Raw genomic sequence first — 14,099 nt, forward strand, 5'->3', positions numbered from 1 at the left:
TGACAGTTGCTTACTTATTCTCAGTTCTGTATAGCCCCATATTAATCTCTGCATTCAAAATACAAACATCTAAAAATCTCCTAACTACAGAAATATTTCCATGATGAAGCTAGTAAATCATAAACAGTATCACAACCTGAGACAAGGCAATTATTAACCTTATCAATTTAAAATATGCAGGAGTGGTAGTCTTTTCGCATTCCTTTTTATTTCACTGGTCTGGTACCTAGAAAAAGGAGATATATTCTGATGAATTAAATTATTACATATAGGACATTTTCTCTCTTGCCATATACTACAGTCACTAGGTTTCTTAAGGTTCTGAAGAGAGAACAGGTCACATCTGTGAATACTGCTCGAATATATTTACATAGGGATATGAATTTTTCCATTTTTGAAATGGTGTGCAAAAATTAAAAGGCTCAACAGCAGGTACAGTCTGTAATAGAGTAGCTTTGCCATCTGGGCTATATGACATGGCAGACACTATGGCCCTAACAACATCTGTGGTGAGAAAAGGTATGAAGTTGAGTTAATGCAATCCTAATTAGGAGAAACACAACATAAACCCCATGAGTGATGAAGCAATACCAAGCTATCAGCAGGAGATTATTACACACCATTCAAATACACCTGACCATGGAACGCCAAGTGACTACACAGTCAGAACTGAACATCACAGGTTGAGTTCTTTTAGATCACCAAACCATAATGTTAGGTGAAGTCATCAACATTCCATATTAAGATGAAAATATATACTTGAGATTCAGCATAAGGAGGCTTCGAGGGCACAAGTAAGTTATACAAACAGATGGGCACTGTTTTTATTTTTCAATAGTGTGCACTTATGCTTGCCCACTAGGTCATCCCCATGACCATATGAGTGCATTCTTACGGCAAACTGATGGAGAAAAAGGTTAGGTTCAGCTCATGAGCAGATCGACTGAAAATGTCAGTGGGAACAAAACAGAAACTACTGCTGCATACAGCCCAATCTGTGCCCTGAAAGAGGGTAGAATAGAGAAATTTTTGCAATAGGCAAAACTTTGACTAGGGTCCCTAACTAGCCACTCTGTGCAGTAAAAGAAATAACTCATAATAAATGTATACCAACTTCTTTTTTAAAATTTGTACATTTATAGGGTAGAAGTACAGCTTTTTAGCATGGATACGTTGCCTAGGGGTGAAGTCTGAGATTTTTTGCGTCACTCCCACATGTACCTATTAAGTAATTTCTAATCCCTTACCGCATTCTTACCCTCTCACTCTTCTGAGTCTTCAGTGTTTATTATTCAACACTTTATGCCCATATGTATGCATTCTTTAGCTTCCACTTATGAGTGAGAAAATGCATTATTTGACTTTCTGTTTCTGAGTTTTTTCATCTGAGATAATGGCCTCTGGTTTCATCCATGTTGGTGAAAAATATGTAATTTCATTCTTATTCATAGCTGAGTAGCTTTTCATAGCATATATGTACTATATATATATGATGTTTACTTTATCCAGTCATTCATTGATAAACACTTAGGTTGACCCCATCTCTTTGCTATTGTGAATAGTGCTGCAATGAACATATGCCTGCAAGCATCTTTTTATATAATGATTTATTTCCCTTTGGGTAGATACTCAGTAGTAGGAATTGCTGGATTGAATGGTAGTTCTATTTTTAGTTCTTTGAGAAATCTCCATATTGTTTTCCATAGAGGTTGTACTCATTTGCATTTCTACCAACAGGTATAAACTTTCCCTTTCCTGGCATGCTCACCAACATCTGTTATTTTTTGACTTTTTAATACTAGCCATCCTGATCTGTGTCAGATTGGTGTCAAATTAGTGTCAAACCTCATTTTGTTTTTAATTTGAATATTTCTGATAACTATTAATGTTGAGCATTTTTTCACATGCTTATTGGCCATGGATATGTCTTCATTTGAAAAAACAAGAAATGAGGAAAGGATTCCCTATTTAACAAATGGTGCTGATAAAACTGACTAGCCATAAGTAGAAAGCTGAAACTGAATCCCTTCCTTACACCTTATACAAAAATTAATTCAAAATGGATTAGAGACTTAAATGTTAGACCTAAAACCATAAAAACCCTAGAAGAAAACCTACGCAATACCATTCAGGACATATAGGACATAGACATGGGCAAGGACTTCATGTCTAAAACACCAAAAGAAATGGCAACAAAAGCCAAAATTGACAAATGGGATCTAATTAAAATAAAGAGCTTCTGCGCAGCAAAAGAAATTACCATCAGAGTGAACAGGCAACCTACAGATTGGAGAAAATTTTTGCAATCTACTCATCTGACAAAGGGCTAATATCTAGAATCTACAAAGAATACAAACAAATTTACAAGAAAAAAACAAACAACCCCATCAAAAAGTGGGCAAAGGATATGAACAGACATTTCTCAAAAGAAGACATTTATGCAGGCAACAGACACATAGAAAAATGTTCATCATCACTAGCCATCAGAGAAATGCAAATCAAAACCACAATGAGATACCATCTCACACCCATTAGAATGGCGATCATTAAAAAGTCAATAAAAGACAGATGCTGGAGAGGATGTGGAGAAATAGGAACACTTTTATGCTGTTGGTGGGACTGTAAACTAGTTCAACCATTGTAGAAGACAGTGTGGTGATTCCTCAAGGATCTAGAACTAGAAATACCATTTGATCCAGCCATCCTATTATTTGGTATATACCCAAAGGATTATAAATCATGCTGCTATAAAGACACATGCACACGTATATTTATTGCGGCACTATTCACAATAGCAAAGACTTGGAACCAACCCAAATGTCCATCAATGACAGACTGGATTAAGAAAATGTGGCACATGTACACCGTGGAATACTATGCAATCATGAAAAGGGATGAGTTCCTGTCCTTTGTAGGGACATGGATGCAGCTGGAAACCATCATTCTCAGCAAACTATTGCAAGAACAGAAAACCAAACACCATATGTTCTCACTCATAGGTGGGAATTGAACAATGAGAAGACTTGGACACAGGAAGGGGAACATCACACACCAGGGGCCTGTTGTGGGGCAGAGGGAGGGGGAGGGATAGCATTAGGAGACATACCTAATGTAACCGACGAGTTAATGGGTGCAGCACACCAACATGGCACATGTATACATATGTAACAAACCTGCACATTGTGCACATGTACCCTAGACCATAAAGTATAATTTAAAAAATAAGCATAATACATTTATGCTTTATTTCTTAAGAAATTTAGACTCTGTATGGATAGATACAGGTTCTTGTGGGGGAAGCTTTTCTAACATGGGATAAACATCTCAACTTTAAGCTCTACCTGCCACCAAATTACTTTGAGTTCCTCATATCAAGAGAACACTAGGCAAAAAAAAAAAGACTCACGAACCTGGCAGAGCTAATTGGCACTTATCATCAAGAGGAGACAATGCTGGGTTTTTGCAAAGAATGCAGGAAATAAAATGTTTGGCCTCAGGTGGTCTACTTTGGGGTGTCTTTTATTACTCCTTGACTAATCTTTATAAAAAGTGGCCAGCATGTGCATTGTGACCAGGATTGATGTTTTGGGGCACTAACCTTATACGTGGAGTTTTTTTCCAAACCAGACTGCTAACTACAGTCTAACCAGTATGGCCTGAATATTCCCTTCAGCTTGACTGAAATTTAGACAGGCTTCTTCTTGACTATAGGCCCCTGGCCTCCTTTTTTACAGTATTTACTTTAAACAACTTAAAATTGCAAATTATTTCTTTGCCCCTGTGAGTGTAAATATTTTCTCAGCTTCTTGCCAGTTTTACCACCCAGGAGTTCTTTCTCAAAAATCTGGAATCCATCTCTTTGAAATGTAATCATCAGGAAAGACAAGACCTCTGTCTCTCAGTGTCTATGAGTAGGTAGGAGCCTAACTTTGATAAAAGACAATTAATATAGACAGATAGCCTAATCACATTGACTAGTCTTCACCCTTAGATCCTCTAATACTTTTGCGCTAGCTCACATCAGCATTTGAAAATCTTCTTTTCTTTTCTTTCAGTTGAGTTGGATTTCTCTCCCCTGTGGCAATAGCCTTGACTCCTCTTGCAATCGTTTTGGGTAGTCTTCCTTGTCATTTTTAACAAGTGTTTGGTGCAATTTTTCTTTGACAAGTCCTGGAGAAGCATATTCTACATGGGTTGAACTTACACTAAAAAGCAAGTGAATATGAGTGGCACAAGTTGACAGTAATGGATATTGCAGGGCAGCATGTATATCTACCTTTTCAATAGGCACTCATTTTCCCAGCTTCCTGGTGTTGACTGCTGATTGCTCATAGAGGCTCTGAGACACACCTTCATACGAATGTAGCTGCCTCCTGTGTCTAATAACTGACCAATGAGAAGTTACGTATGCAAGCTTCTTTGCTGTCATTTGGGACAAGTCTGAAGGGTCACTCTAACTCCAGAGATCCTTTATTGCAACTGTATTATAGTTTAAACGTCTCTCTCTGGGTGTATACTTCCTTTTTTCCACTCTCTTACAGGTATTACTCCTAAAGGAACTTCCCAGCAAAACTCTAACATGCAAATTTCTGTCTCAGAGTTTCTTAACAGAGATCACAATTTAAGAAATTCTTCATATGCAGGCATTCTTTAAACGACATCCATTTTTCCTATTTTTACAATGTTAAACTTCACCCCAGCTGTGAACCTGGATTACATAACTTATTTTCTTTATGGAGAAAACAGTGTTTCATATTAAAAATGCTGATATAACTAGTCAAATAGGGTTATATTTATCTTCTTAATTTTACATTGACAACAGTTTTAACCAATAGTTTTGTTAGTGATATAATATTTTTATAAAAACACTGTTGCTCTTAGTATTTATTTAAGTCTTTCCCAGTTTTGTTACATGCCATGTATGTGTTTTTAACATTTTTGAAAACTATAAAATAGTAATAAGTTGTACAATCTTTGTTAATATTCTAGGAAAGGCCATTTTCTACTGCATATTTTCAAACTGCTGATTTTACTAATTATCATGTTTTGTACATTTTTATTCAAATTGTTTTAATCTTTTAGTACACTCAGACATCTTATTTGTTATGTAACTGTTTGAGAGTGTTTATTTACTCCTGCTTGCTTAGCAGCAATGCCAATTTTCTTCTCACTGGGTTGATTTTGTATGAGGTGCTCTATTATAAAAGCAGCTGACAAGCTGTCTTGGTGCTCTGAAATTGCCTAGTCTCATAGCTTACCTTTTCTGTCTAACATCGGAGTATGCACAAAAGTTAGTAGTCTTTGTCTCTTCATTGTTTTTTTCTTGGTGATTAATTTTCCCAGAACAGGAAATTTGATGGAATCATTTAGAGTTTAGGAGTATCCTAAATATTTACCTGTGTTTATTTTCACTTTTCCTGTTATAATGTAACCAATGATCCAAAGGACCCTGTGTTTCAAAAATTTTCTATAATAAATCTTTCAATGTGCAGGACATTGTTCATTGCAAGTACTCCAGATCTTTAACAAATGCATTCTTGGACAGACATGAGCTCTAAAAATATTAAACTTTTCTATATTAAATCTATTATATTTAAAAAAAAATACTTGACACTCAATTTTATTACTAAAAATTGTCCTCCAGGGTATAGCATTTATTTGTCCTCACCCTCTCCCCAGAATCCCTGGGAGTATTTCTGTCATTGTGGAGGTAATAGGGGATCTGGGGACAGGGTGGGACATACCATGGAGACTAGGTGGTCACAGAGCGCACGCGCACACACACACACACACACCCTACAACTACAGCTACCAAAATAACCAGCATGGTGTTGGGACACTTCCCCGGTGGGGGCTAAAATTACCCATGGTGACCTGTGACCTCCTCCCTGAGACAGGGATGGCCAGGCAGGTCGTGTAGGGAGGGAGGAGGACATTTCTCCATATTTAAATTTTCTATAATAAATCTATCAACATGCAGGACACAGTACACAGTAAGTACTCCAGATCGTTAACAAATGCTTGCTTGGACAGAAATGAACTCTGTAAATATTGGCACATCATTATAATATATTTTAATCTCTTGATGCAAACAATTATACTTAGAACTGTATTTTTGGTTAGGTAAAAATTTATCTGACAATTCTGGTGCTACTTAGAGTTCATCAAAGCTTAGAAACCAAAAGCTTGATTATTACATCAAAATATTTTCTAGAGCTCAAACATAAATGCTTAAGAAACAGCTCTGCAAAAACAATCTAATTTCGAATCTAGTTTCTGATAAGGCCCATTTTTTGAGAAGCTCTCCTGCTTTACTAAAATATATGATTCTTGGCTTACACAAACCACCCAAAGAGAGAGAGAGAGAGATATCATGGGCACATTTTAGCCTCTGGTTTTCTTTTTCCAGAATCTCACCTGAAGCTCAAACACATTATCAAATAGATTTGGCATCAATACTACTCAAGTGACTGATAACAAACTCTCTTAATGTCGAAAGTCATTGAATTGTTCTGTAAGGAAGAATAAAGCCATACCTAAACATATTAAAATATTATTCACTTTGACAATAGAAGTAGTTCCAAGACATGAAGTACTGCTATATTAGAAAAGGGAAGCAATCAGTATTTTTCATCACCTAAGAATCTCTATACCACAAAAAAAATCTATCACTTCTAATGAAATTGGTAAGTACCTAGGAGGCAAATGTCTTTTTTTTTTTTTTTTTAATTTCTAGTCTGAAAGCTGGTTTAAAAAGAGCAGATGTAGTTAACTCACTTTCCCATTAACGAGAAAAACTTACCTAATAGTATATTTATCAAGTCTTTTTTAAAAAAAACATTAAATTTTCATTAAGATTTCAAGGGCTATTATTGTTTTATTTTAACTAGATCTGTAGACTATTCTTAATATTAAAATTGGAGATAATAACACATTTATTTTTATTTAAATTATATAGATTATCTAGTAAAAATATTACTTAGCCTTATTTGTCTAAAAGATGGTTATATTTTTGAATTTATATATAGGCATTTTTTAAAAAAATTACAAAGATCGCCTTCGATTCCTGCTTACAAATGATTATCTAGTACAATTTATGCTTTACTTAGTGTGTAACTGGTTTATCATTATCCGTGGTATTAATTACAGATCATAGTTTTTAGTGAATTTAAGTATTCTTTTAACAAAAGCAAATGAAGGCACACGTGTGTAACTTTTTTATTTTAAGATATTTACAGCAGGGCCCAGTGGCTCACACCTGTAATCCCGGCTCTTTGGGAGCTGAGGTGGGCGGATCGCCTGAGGTCAAGAGTTCAAGACCAGCCTGGCCAACATGGTGAAACCCCATCTCCACTAAGAATACAAAAATTAGCCTAGTGTGGTGGGCAGGCGCCTGTAACCCCAGCTACTCAGGAAGCTGAGGCAGAAGAATCCCTTGAACCCGAGAGGCAGAGGTTTCAGGTAGCCAAGACTGTGCCACTGCACTCCACCCTGGGCAATAGAGCAAGACTCTATCTCAAAAGAAAAAAGAAAGATATTTACTAGAGATTATCTATAACTATCCCCCTCCATGGTAACTTGGGTACAATTGGAAACTACATCAACACTTTCTGGCTGATAATATCCTTAAGGAGTAATTTCCGAAATGAAAATTATCCTAAGTATTGTTTTAAATAGTAAAGTTACTAAAGAGTAAAACTCCATATATCATTTAAAAAAAGTATTTAAAATGAATAAAAATGTAACACGTTATAATTTTTCAGGAAAGTAAATTGGTTATACATTTTTACTTCATAAAGCTAGGCTTTCAGTTGCTTTTCTACATAACACTTATTTCAATTTTAAATTACACATTTATCTGTGTGATTATTTGATTAGTGTCAGCCGGTCTCATTAAGAAGAAAACTTCATGAGAGATAAGAGCATATCCATATTGTTCTCTATTTGTCCCCCAAACTTCTCTTCCTGGCACATGGACTTAATTTAATATATTTACTAAATAAATTAAATAACAGAATCTGAAAAACTGACTCTTACGAAATTATTTTTATATGACCAGGAACTGGACCAATAGAAACAAATGTAAAACATAACAAATTATCATATGAGTTTAATGACAATATGATGCACAATTTTATGTGCAACCTTATGCTTTAGGATATTCTGACACTAGACAATTTCAAGTATGATGGATAGATAGATAGATGGATATATAAATATTGATATGTTTACATTTCTGGATTTAACTTTTCTAATTTCAGAGGTAAATTTGAAATCAGAATTATTTGGTTTTCTAACCTTTCTGTAATAATAATTACTAGCAATTTGATTTTGCTTTATAAGCATAATCATCTTTTTTTTTTTTTTTTTTTTTTTGAGACGGAGTCTCGCTCTGCTGCCCAGGCTGGAGTGCAGTGGCCGGATCTCAGCTCACTGCAAGCTCCGCCTCCCGGGTTCTCGCCATTCTCCTGCCTCAGCCTCCCGAGTAGCTGGGACTACAGGCGCCGCCACCTCGCCCGGCTAGTTTTTTGTATTTTTTAGTAGAGACGGGGTTTCCCCGTGTCAGCCAGGATGGTCTCGATATCCTGACCTCGTGATCCACCCGTCTCGGCCAAGCATAATCATTTTTTATAAGATTTCAAAATGTATTTGATAATACATAGCCAGAAAATAGTGAGGCTGTGGCAAATCTTTTATTTCCCCCACACATTTGATAAGGCCTAAAGCATGCAATTGGGGCAAAGTTTGAAGCTATTAAAACAAAAAAAAAAATTATAAAATTGTTATATAAACATAATTATCCCTTTGAAATGTAACTGTTTTTCAGTCATTAAAAAGTTTTATTATGTTCCTGTAAGAACCAACATTTTATATAATTATATGGTTTACAACAGATATTTCTGAAAACATATATAGATATAAGTTACATTACTACATGTCTTATGAATTCATTAAGCTAAATTGTAGAGATCGATAGATTCACATTTTCTACTTTTTTTCTCCTGAACATATAGTACTTTTTTCATTAATTTTTACAATGTTTTCTAATACATTTATCTGAGATTATAGCATATCTGTATAATATAATCAAGTTGTACACCATGATGTTATGGATGTGTATCAAATCTTTTGTTTGATTATCATAAATTTTTTATAAACCAGTTTTATTTGTTACATAAGAAATATGAGCACTTAGAAGAGATTTATTTTCATAAGTATATGTATTAATCTTCTTGGGCCACCATAACTGAATATCATACACTGGGTGACTTAAACAGCAGAAACTCATTTGTTCGCAGTTCTGGGTGTTAGAGGTCCAATATCGAACAGCTGGAAAACGTGGCTTCTGGTGAAGCTTCTCTTTCTGACTTGCTGATGACCCCTTCTCGCTGTGTTCTCACGTGACCTTTCCTTTGGCACACTAGTGAAGGGAGAGGGAGAGCGGGAGGGAGAGAAAAAGAGAAAAAGAGAGAGAGAGAGAGAAAGAGAGAGAGAGAGAGAGAGAGAGAGAGAGAGAGCAAGCTCTGGTTCCTCTTCCTCATCTTATAAAGACCTTGGTATTATTGGATTAGGGCTTCAATCTCAGGACCTCATTTAACCTAATTACCTCCTGAATGACTCTATCTACAAATATAGTCATGTTGGAGGTTAAGGCTTCAAGCTATGAAATTGGAGGGAGAAACAATTCAGTCCGTAACAATATACATTCCCTTTTATCCCCCATCAGTTGTTTGTAAAGATTTGAAATGTTTTTTTCTTTTCTTACTGCTTTTTATGTTATGTTTTTGTGGCTGTTTGAGTGTATAAACTACAGCCACCTAGGTATAGCCATTGACCTATAAAAAGTATTATGTACAAAATGTTTTTCATAGTAGACAACAAGCTTACATAACTTTAACTGGTTTGTATGTATTTTTTCTAATTATAAAAATATAAAGGGTTTTTTGGCTGATTTCATGACTAATAACTTTTCAATGTGAAAATATGAACACAATTTAACTTTGCATTTAACTAAGCCATTGCTATGGCAATAATATCAGAAAATATAATCAACAGCACTTTTAAAGTCATTTCAGCATTTCTCATTAAATGGGATAGTACGATGTATTTCTAAGTCTATTCAGTTATTAATAGATCAACTGCAGTTTTTCCTCTACTGTGAGACAAATGGCAAGGAGGAATCATAGAGCTTTAACAATATTTCTAGTATGACACAAGATTAAAATATCAATAAAACTTTTAACACTGTATTTTCACATTAAGTGAAATGTTAAAGTTTCCATTCTTGGATAATCTCCTGCCGGTAATTGTGCCAGATTGCATTCTGATAATTTTCTACCATGGCAAATAAATATTATCAGTTAAAGTTGTTTCAAATTTCAAACAGAGCTGTGTGACTGTGGTTGTTTACCGGATGTCACAGGATGTCACAAAGTCTATCTCTTATAACTCTGTCTTATTGATATTATGATGCTTATCATTTAAGTCAATATATTATGGTTTCTGGCAGCTGGGCCTGGCTTGTGTATCTGTTTTTTTTTTTTTTTTTTTTTTCTTTCTGACTAGGCTTTTCTGATGGCAATACAAAAGAAGCATTTGTAATTTTATCATATATTTTATTAATATACTAATCATATTCTATAAACTGCATAGAATTATAAAAATAAAACTTATTTAGTTTTATACTATATTTTATACCACATGCAATCAATACTTTGATAATAACAGGATTAAAACACAATTAAGTCAAATACTATTCTAAAAGTCTTAAAGTTGGAATGGACTTTATATGTCATTTATTGAAATATTTTATCCCATGCACGATAATGAATCCCCATAGTATGACATGATGGAATAAATAAAGAACTAGAAATCCAGTAACCTGAATTTTAAATTCTGCTCCACAACAGATTAAAAGTAAGAATTTGGGCAAAACTGTTAATCTCATTGAACCTCAGTAACCTCATTTATTATTAGCATTACCTAGTTTTCTGAATCTTATTCTGTGGGCATGATCTCTCTCTGTTCATCTAATCAGCGATGTACTGTTGAAACAGGGCACTGATGCAAGAGCGGTCTGTCTTTCCTTCACAGTTCCATTCCCGTTACTAAGGATCTCCTTTTTTCCTTCTCACCAAGGGTCTCTAGTTATCAACACACCTGGGGGTCTGCTTGGGAGGATCTTTTGAGGTCTAAGAGTTATTTGGTACTGAGTCATTTTTAATGTTATATTTTGTGAGAATAGACTTTAGACTAACAAAATAGGATGTGTATGCGTATGTGTGCATACCCAAGTTCATGTGATCTTAATATCCTCTCATCAATTGGTCATTAATGGGAAAGTGATGTAGATTGTTAACTGCAAGGATTTTATATGTATCAGCTAAGACAATTTTTTAGAAATAAAAATAAATGACATTTTTTCTCAGTGTTTTAATTTTTGGAAACTCTGAGGCACAGGATATTTATAATAATGACTATCTGAACATAAATAATTTTATGCTCTAATTTGGTCAATGATCACACTGTTTACCTAAGACAGGACCCTAATCCCTTTTAGCCTGCAGGATTTCTGCTAAGAAATCTGCTATTAATCTGATGGATTTTTCTTGGTAGGTTACCTGACACTTTGCCTCACAGCTCTTGTTTCCTTCATCTTGACTTTAGGGAACCTGATGACTATGTGCCTAGGCGATAATCTTTTTGTGATGAAATTCCCAGGTGTTCTTTGAGCTTTTTGTGTTTGGATGTCTAGACCTATAGCAAAGCCAGGGAAGTTTTCTGGATTATTCCCTCAAATATGCTTTCCACACTTTTAGATTTCTCTTTTTCCTTAGGAACACCAATTATTCTTAGGTTTGGTTGCTTAACATAATCCCAAACTTCTTGGAGGCTTTGTTTATTTTTTTTAGTTCTTATTTCTTTGTCTTTGTTGCATTGGGTTTATTTGAAAGTCTTGTCTTCGAGCTCTGAGTTTCTTTCTTGTACTTGTTTGATTCTGTTGCTGAGATTTTCCAGTGCATTTTGTAATTCTCTAAGTGTGTGTTTCACTTCCATAAGTTGTGATTGTTTTTTATTTATGCTATACATTTCACTGAGGATTTTTTCATTCATATCATGTTTCTTCTTTTTAAATTTATTTAAGTTGGACTTCATCTTTCTCTGGTGCCTCCTTGACTGCTTTAATAGTTGATCTTCTGAATTGTTTTTCTGGCAATTCAGGGATTTTGTCTTGGTTTTAATCCACTGCTGGTGAGTTAGTGTGACCTTTTAGGGGTGATAAGGACCCTTGTTTTGTCATATCACCAGAATTGTTTTTCTGGTTTCTTCTAATTTGGATAGACTATGTTAGGGAAGATCTGAGACTCAAGGGCTGCACTTTAGATTGTTTTGTTCCACAGGATGCTCCCTTGATGTAGTGCTCTTTCCTTTCCCCTAGTGATGGAGCTTCCTGAGAGGTGAACTACAGTGCCTGCTGTTTGTCTTCTGAATCTAGACACCCAGCAGAGCTATTGGACTCCTGGCTGGTATTGGGGAGTGTCTTCTAAGAGTCCTGTGATGTGATTTGTCTTCAGGTCTCTTCTGAGCCATGGATATCAGCACCTGCTCTGGTGGAGGCAGCCGGGGAGTGAAGTGGACCCTGTGAAGATCCTTGGATGTATTTTTGTTAAGTGCGCTGGTTTTGTGTTGGTTGACCTCCAGCCAGGAGGTGGCGATTTCAAGAGCACATCAGTCGCAGTAGTATAGGGAGGGTCAGGCAGTGGGCAGGGCCATAGAGCTCCCAAGAGATTATGTTCTTTATCTTCAGCTACCAGGGCAGGTAGAGAAAATCATCAGGTAGGGGAAGGGTTAGGCTTATCTGAGCTCAGACTCTCCTTGAGGAGGGCTTGTTGAGGCTGCTGTGGGAGAAAAGGGTGTGGTTCCCACGCCAATGGAGCTATGTTCCCAGGGGAATTAGGGCTGCCTCTGCTGTGTCACACAGGTAACCAGGGAAAGGAGATAAAGCTGGCAGTCATAGGCCTTATCCAGCTCCCATTCAGCCCATAGTCCAAAAGGTCAGTCTCACTTCCACTGTGACCCCCCACAAAAAGCACCAAGTTCATTTCCAGGCAGCCGGTGAGCAGCACTGAGAACTTGTTCCCAGCTACACACCTCCCAGCTGAGAAAACAAGCCGACTCACAGTTCCTCAGTTGTCCCACAGAGCCTGCAGTGGCAATCCACCACCTTCAAAGAGTTTGTGTGTTCTCAGTTTTCCGGTATGTTCCTGCAGTTGCTGTTGGTGCAAAATTTCACAATGTGGTTGTCTACACACTGCTCTGTTCATCTGAGTCAGAGCTGAAAGTTAGTCCTGCCTCCTCTCTGCCATTTTCCTGCATTGCCCCATATTAACGTTTATGGAAGCAGTCTTCCTATAGTCCTTTGTAGCCAATTCAGGTAAAACACAGTTGTTATCTATCTGAAAGAAAATTGTTTTCTTATAATTTACTGTTATGCATAACTAAGTTTATTTCTCTTAAATAAACTACATTGGAATTAAATTCATGATTCTACAATGAGATTAATATAAGATTAAATGTATTTCTTAATGAATTAAGAAAATTATCTAGATTTTCTCTCTTTTTTTGGTGGTAAGAGCACCCGAAATCTATTATCTTAGCACATTTTCAGTATACAGTATATATTAACTATACTTACTTATCATGCTGTACAATAGATACCTAGACTTATTCATACTACATAACTACAATTAACAGAAGTGATGATTATACAACCTATTTAGGGAAGAACATTTAGTCAATCTATTTAATGCTTTTATATATATATATACACACACACACAGAGACACATATATACATGGACTATATATATATATTCACACACATATATATGTGTTTTAGATTTATATATAAACTCATAAGTGTATGTGTGTGTATATATACATCTAAGACTGGAGTTATAGGAATAGAGCATGTTTAAGATTAATGGAAATAATGCACAAATAATATGAGTTAACATATGCTCCATACCCAGTTTCCCTTATGCTTAACAACTTACCAGAGTGTGATACATTTATCAGAACAAATCAGTCATTATTGAT

The sequence above is a fragment of the Papio anubis genome, chromosome 3 (genome assembly GCF_008728515.1).
Source record: "Papio anubis isolate 15944 chromosome 3, Panubis1.0, whole genome shotgun sequence".
In the NCBI taxonomy this organism is placed as follows: Eukaryota; Metazoa; Chordata; class Mammalia; order Primates; family Cercopithecidae; genus Papio; species Papio anubis.